Source organism: Elephantulus edwardii, unplaced genomic scaffold (assembly GCF_000299155.1).
Source record: "Elephantulus edwardii isolate Elephantulus edwardi_28Jun2011 unplaced genomic scaffold, EleEdw1.0 scaffold00126, whole genome shotgun sequence".
In the NCBI taxonomy this organism is placed as follows: Eukaryota; Metazoa; Chordata; class Mammalia; order Macroscelidea; family Macroscelididae; genus Elephantulus; species Elephantulus edwardii.
In genome coordinates, this window is record NW_006399876.1 from 8,394,278 (window position 1) to 8,401,842 (window position 7,565).

Consider the following 7,565-nt stretch of genomic DNA (forward strand, 5'->3'; position numbering starts at 1 on the left):
ATCGGTTCTTCTTCTGTCTTCCTTATTCATTGCCCATGTATGAACACACATGTATATATATATCTCATATGCATATATTTATAACTATTATCAATGAAAACACACAATAAGTCCTGTATGTCACCTTGCCTTTTTTTTTTAACTTTGTGGGCCTGAGGCTCATTCAATATTTATATGGCCTTTGTTCTTTTTGACAACCATATAGTATTCCACTATGTGTATTTCTATTTTATTTAACCAGTTCCTTATTGGACATTTACAAACAAAACCAATGATCTGAAAAACAGATTTGGTCAGTTCACTTAACATATGCAATGATATTGTTTAAAATTCCCAGAACTGGAGCAGTTCTTTGTAAGCACTTGTTGTTTTTTTGTGTTTTTTTTTTAAGCACTTGTAATTTTGATCAACAATACAGTTCTCCAAAAGGTTGTAACAACTTGCAGTCTCCCCAGCATTGCATAGGTGCACCCTTTCCCCCACTCTCACCCCCAGATTGTATTATAAAGTAGCTCAATCTCTGATAACCTGATAAGGGAACAAGGGTTTGATATCTGAGTTGTGATTCTCATTTCTCTTACACATGAAGCTTTCTTCCTCTTCTGGAAACGACCCATGACCTTTTCCCACTTTTCCACTAATTTTCACTTTTATTTTCTTATTTTTCCAGAGATCTTTTCATATTCAGGAAATTTAGCTAGCGTCTTGTCTAGTTCTTACTATGAATAGAACACTTGCTTTGGTGTGACTGAGGTTCTTAAAACCCCTCACAACCTTCTTATGAAGCACGTGTTATGATCTCTATTTTACAGCTGAGGAAATGAAGGCTCATAAAGATTAAGTGAGACCCGTGGCCAGGTCTGTCCAACCTCAAAGTCAACATGTGCCAATGTGTATTAAGAGAGCTCTCAGACATGGCCATGGCTGCATAAGCCTCCAAAAGGGTCTCCACACACTACCTGGCATGCTCCGTGGTGGAAAGGGTGACAAAGCAAGGTCTCACATAATCTGGGCATGTTGCTAGGAAAGACGATTCCTTGGAAAAGTGGAGAGTCAGCTAAATAAAGGAAGACCCTCCACCAGATAGATTGACACAGTGACTGCAGAAATGGGCTCCCATGTCAGAAATGGTGAGGATGTCATAGGATAGGACAGGGTTCCGATTTGTTGTTCATGGGATTGCTGAGTCAATTTGACAGCACTTAACAACAACAATAACAATCCTATTTGACAATACAAACAAAATTCCTTGATCACGAATAGAAGGCTTCAGAGTCGGCAGCAGAAGCAATGCTAGCCTAAAAGTCCTGACAAATTTTTTTAAAGTCTACCTTTCTTCATATGAATTGTTTAAAAATGACAATTGTTCCAAAATTTACATTCTGGTTTCTGGTTTGTTTTGGGGTTGTTGGTTTGGGTTGTTTTTTGTTTGTTTGTTTTGTGTGTGTGTGTGTGTGTGTGTGTGTGTGTGTGTACCGTCAAATCAGATCTGACTGGTACAGTAGGAGGTTGTCCCTTCTTCTTCAGCAGAGCATCTGGTGGATTCTAACCGTGCACCTCTGGGATTGTAGTGCAGCTTCTTGCCGCAAAATTTACATTCTAACAAAGCTATAAATGTTGCAAAATTAATATTCTACTCTGTAATGTTTGTTTTAATATCAAAATAATGCCTGTGATGGCTTATCTTTGAACTAAACTATCTTTCCAGGTAGGTATGCCACATTCAGCACTCAGACAGCTTCATTGTCTCTCCTTGCACTCCAGAAGTGACACATAGCTCAGAGACACCATAGCAAAGAGCCAGATGTTTTAGGCTTTGTAGGAAATACGGCCTTTGTCACAGAGTCAACTGTGCTATTGTCAATAAAAATTAATACTATATCATTTTATGTACTTAGATTTGGAAGGAGTGGCATCCACTTCCATAATAGCTTGCCTCCAGAAACCCTATGAACCTGGAGAGAGGATGAAAGGCACCCAAGCGTTGAGGACTCTCCTTCATAGGGTCGCTATGAGTCGCCTGTGACTTGACAGCACTTAACAACAACAACATGTACTTAGATAATTCATAAGCAAATGGACATGACTATGTTCCAGTAAAACTTTATTGACAAAACCACAGCTGGCCAGATTTGACTCTTGGGTTGTACTTTGCTGACCTACATGCAAAACACATTCAAGAGGGGGAGCTCTGGTGGCCTAGTGGCAAGGCACTGCACTGCAATCCCAGAGGTACGTGGTTCAAATCCACCAGATGCTCTGCTGGAGAAGGAGGGGGCAATCTCCTCCTGTACCAGTCAGATCTGATTTGATGGTACATGTAAAAATAATACAATAAAAAAAAATTAAAAAAAAAAACACATTCAAGAAGAACGAGACAGGAGGCTTCCTACTGTTTTCCATGGTGCATCGTAAGCTAGTCCTGGATGATGATTCTACAAAAGGGGTTTCTTGATGAAATGACTCTGAGAAACATGGTTTCATTCACTTTTGAATCCCCTCAGGAATTCAGTACATATTAGCATATTGAAAACTCTCATGGATCTTGCAAAAAAGAATCCATTTAACTTTGGCCGAAGAACCCTTTATTCTTGTGTTGGTGTTAACATACGTAGTAAACAGGCTTCAAGAAACAGAAGGTCGCTGGGGATTAGTCTAATGGAACTCCCTTGTGGACACTTTGGGACAGTGATGTACATAGTTAGTTAGTACATAGTGATGAGTCAGGGAGGGTATGGTCCTGAACACAAAACTAGTTGTAGCATCTGGGCCTCAGACAGAAGTTGAATGAAAGGACATAAAAAAATCAGGACAGGCTCTGCAAGGGAAGCCTCACTGGAGCCTGGCCTTGTCTTCTTTCCTCATCTCTGCATGTGGAAATCTGTACGTCTGGGACAACTTTTCCCAGTGGTCTCCTGACTTTGAGACCACCGCCCTCCCCACTTCTGATCCTTTTAATGGATTTGGGAAATATAGTACCAATCACTGAAGTTCCTCTGGAGCCCCCTGCTGGGCAAATGGTCTGCATGGTTGTCAGATTTAACTCACACCAGCTGTGCCTCAGAAGAAAGGCCTGGCGCTTTGCTTTGGAAACAATTACAGCCTATGGAGAAGTTCTGCTTTGTGACACATGAGATTGCTGTGAACCAGAGTAGACTCAACAGCAGTGTTTTTGTTTTGATTACAAAGTGCTTTTCATGATCGTCCAGCTGAGACCCAGAGAGGCCAAGGAATCTGCCCTGACATAGTGCAGCCACAAGTTAAATCTGGGTCTGGGGACTTTAGGTCCTTTGGCTGAGTGTCTGGCTGCAGTGGTAACCCAGGCCCTGGGCCAGCCTTTCTGGCAGCCAGAGAAGGGTCCCTGGTCCTATTCCTTATTATCTTTATCCACTGCCATCTATTTGATTCCGTATTCAGGTTGTTGTTAAGTGCCTCCAAGATGTAGATGACCCATAGTGATCCTATGAATGAAAGTCTTAAATATGAAACTTTAATCTTTTCTCCAAGTTCATAGAGTTTCCGAAGACAAGCTTCTTTTGGAAGTGGATGCCACTCCTGTTTCCAAGCCTGTTTTATTCAGAATCTCCACAAAAACAAATCCAATCAGCTCACACCCAGTTGTAAGCAACAGCCACACCCAAGTCTCAACCCCAAACCCAAAAACACACCTTTGCAGAATCCAGCCATTCCGCTCATCTTCCCAGTCTGGAAATAGCCCCAGGCTTGCAGCCAAATGCCTTTTTCTTGTACTCCAATACTGTAATTCAAAGGCATCAATTCTATGATCTTCCTATTCATTGATCAGCTTTCACGTGCATATGATGTGATTGAAAATATCATGGCTTGAGCCAGACACATCTTAGTGTTCAAAGTGACATCTTTGCTTTGAAGTCCCTTTTTTAAAATCTTCAATGTAATATGTCATTTGATTTAATACTTTACAAGTCCTTCATAGTAAATCCTCCCAGTGTAAGACGTCATTTAATTTCTTGACTGTTACTTCCATGGGCATTGATTGTGGATTCAAATAAAATTAAATCCTTGATGATTTGATGTTTTCTGGTTATCATGATGTTGCCTTTTGGTCTAGTTGTAGTGATTTTGGTTTTCTTTATGTTGGGCTAATCCATGAAGTTTATAGTCTTTAGATTAGAACCAATGATACAAGGGAGGCAAGAGGTGCATCAGAGTGAGGAAGCAGCTGTTGACATGCATATAGAATTAGTACTCTGGGCTCATGAGTAGTGTCAGAAACAGTGGACACTTCGGGTCCATGAATGGTATTGGAGAATAGAGACCAGAATGAAAACTACCCACTGCACTTTGAACTCTCCTTGGCATCATCTCATTGGCTCGAACTCCAGCCCCTAGTCCCACCAGCGAAGGAGGCCATAAATAGAGCTTCGTCTTACTAGCATTCTGCCAGTCTTCTGTATCTCCTTTTGAGGAAGGAGGTCCATCCCTTTGGGATGTAGCTTTCAAATAAATCTATCTTTACATTTTATATTTACTTCTGCCTCCTCATCTTTTTCTTCTTATCCCCACGCTCCAACAAAAATCTGTGAACTACACTTTAATTCTCGATGCACTAAAGTCTGCTATCCCGAGAAACCCTAAAATTGCTGTCCACTATGCCACCTTGGTATTTGGGCACCATCCCTTCCTCTCATCTCTTCTGCCTGGCACATTCTCTTCTGCTGTGTGAGAGGGGTTGAACTAGGGCATGGACAGTATAGTAACATTCATCAATGTGCTTCCAGCCCCCTTTGGGTTTCATCAAGCACCTATCACAGATTGCTAATGAATCTTCCTCCAATCCTGATGCTGTGTTCTTGTTCATGTAGTTCAGTGTCTCCCATTATTTACTCAGTATACATATGGAATAAATATAGTGAAAGGATACAACCGTAACACACACCTTTTCAGCAAGAACCACCCATTCCTGCTGGCAGGGTTTTATCCTAGGGCCAGTGCTGCTCTTTTGACTTTGACTGTTTGATTTTTCTAGGCAGTAAATGCCTCCTTGGTATTACAATTCACCTTATAGACCTGTCTACGGTTTGACTGAAAGTTGAGCCATGGCAATGTTTTGTTCCAAAGTTGAAGAATCACTAAGGGCCATAGTCTCAGAGGTTCCTCCAGTCTCTATTGGATCAGAAGCTTGGTTATATTGTTTTTTAACTTTTGTTCAACGCGTCTCTCATTCTATCTAGGATTTTCTACTGTGATGTATTATAGAGTTGCCAGTGGAGTAGACAGCCCCCTTCTGGTCCATCTGGCCTCAGAGTTGGAAGGTAAGGTTTACATGGTTCATTAGCTCTTTGGACCAATTGCTTCAGCATGTCTTTGCTGTGTTTCCCTCTTATTTATCCCAGAATGGAGGGACCAGCTGTGGTATCCTAGATGGCTACTTGAAAGCATTTCCCATTTACTACACACCAAAGATACTGTATGGGAAATACTGTAAATGTCCCAAAATAGCTATCCTTATGGTTGTTGTTGTTGTGTGCCATTGAGTCACTTGCAACTCAACAGCTCTGAACCCTGCTCTATCCTGAGCCAAACTCACCATCTCTTTTTTTTTTTCTATAATTATACTTTATTAATTTTCATAAACATTTACAGAGATTTTGGGTTTCCATTCATTCATTGTTCCACTATTCTCTCTACCCTCCTCCCAGTTTGTTCTTGTCCAAATGCCACAGTGCTTGTCAAAGCCAGTTCTGATTAATCTTCTTTGTCAGTGTATCCTTTGCCATTCCCTATCACTCCTCCCTGAGAGAGACTCACCATCTCTGACACACCTAACCCCATTTCTCCAGTCACTGAGTCAATCCATCTCATTCAGGGTCTTCCTCTCTTGTGCTGTCTCTCCACCTTTCCAAGCATAATGTCCCTCTCCAAGGACTGGTCCAACACTTATGATAAACTAGTTCTTGCTATTGTTGTTATGAATTACCAATTCAGAATTGGCCTATAGCTGATCGCCCAGGGGGGTTTAAGAGACAGTAAATCACCACGGAGATGATTTCTCATCTTTCTTCCATGGAGCAGCTTGTGGACCCAAACCAAGTGCCTTCGGGCTGGTAGTGCAGCCCATTACCTCTAGGCCACCAAAGCTCCCTAAGTTCTTCTTCTTCTTGTTGTTATTTTTTTAAAATTATTATTATTCATTTTAATGAAAATTTACAGAGATTTTTTCGATTTCCATTAATTCATTGTTGCACTTTTCTCCTGCCTACTTTCCCCCTCTATTTCATTCTTCTCCTTGAAAAATAAAAGAAAAATTCTTTCATTGTTATACAATCCCTCCCTGCAAGTTCACTCCACTATGCAGTCTTTGTTCTAGACTCCTATCATGACAATAATTACTAATCATATATCCCTTTTAAAAAGCTTTCTCTCTCATCTGTTTCAATGCGGTATACATAATTTATCCTATCTTTCTCAGTCACCCCTCAATTCCAATGTCGGTCTTGTTTTACTACAGTGGCGCTATGCAGTCTTTGTCTTTTTGGGACTGAGATACTTCACTCAGCATAGTGTCCTCCAGGGTCACCCATTTTGAATAATATTTCATGAATTCCTTGTTTTTCAATACAGTGTGGTATTCCAGCTCCCTAAGTTCTTACTAGACTTGTTTTTCTAGTTTCTTCACTCAATGCAAGCTGACCCTTCACCTTATTGTTTTTAACCATGCTTGCTGAAACTAGATAATAATTGTTTTTCTTAGATTTAACATTGTATATTGTTAGCATTTTCCATCATCATGTGTGATCTTTAACTGGACTACATATTGGAAGTTGTTTGTGTAATGGTGTAAACAGTTAGCTACTTCTCCTCACCCTTAGTGGAATCTTCTTGCTGGTTGGTCACCTCCAAATCCTGGCATTATTTTTTTTTTAAATCCTGGCATTATTGCTCCTCCTGTTAATAAATTTCCCTTTCCTAATAAGCTGGGAATCCTAGGACACTTAGCTGCACTCATATGAAACCTCTGTATAGACCAACAAGCACTTTTCCTAACAGAATAAGGGAATACTGATTTAAAATCAAGAAAGGTGGGTGTCAGAGTTGTATCCTTCTTTTATAAAAGATCAACTCAGGCTGTCTGTTGAGCAAATTGCTGGAGAAACTGGACTTCTGTGAAGAAGACTGTGACAGCAGGATTGACAGAGACTCATTAACAAATTTTATTATGCAGATAACAGAGCCTTCCTTGCAGAAAGTGAAGAAGACTTGAAACATTTAACTGCAGAAATCAAACACTACAGCCTTCAATATAGATTATCTCTCAACATCAACAAAAAAAATCCTTTCCACTATTCCAATAAACAACATTGTGATAGATGGAGATAAGATTGAAGGTGTGAATGATTTCATATTACTTGGGTCCACAATTAATACCCTTAGTAGCAACAGTCCAGAAATCAAAAGACGTGTTGTATTGGAGGAATCAGTCAAAGACCTATCCAAAGTGCTAAAGAGCAATGATGTCAGTTTAAAGTCCACCTGATTCAAGTCTTGGTATTTTAAATTACTACCTATGCATATGAAAGTTGGAC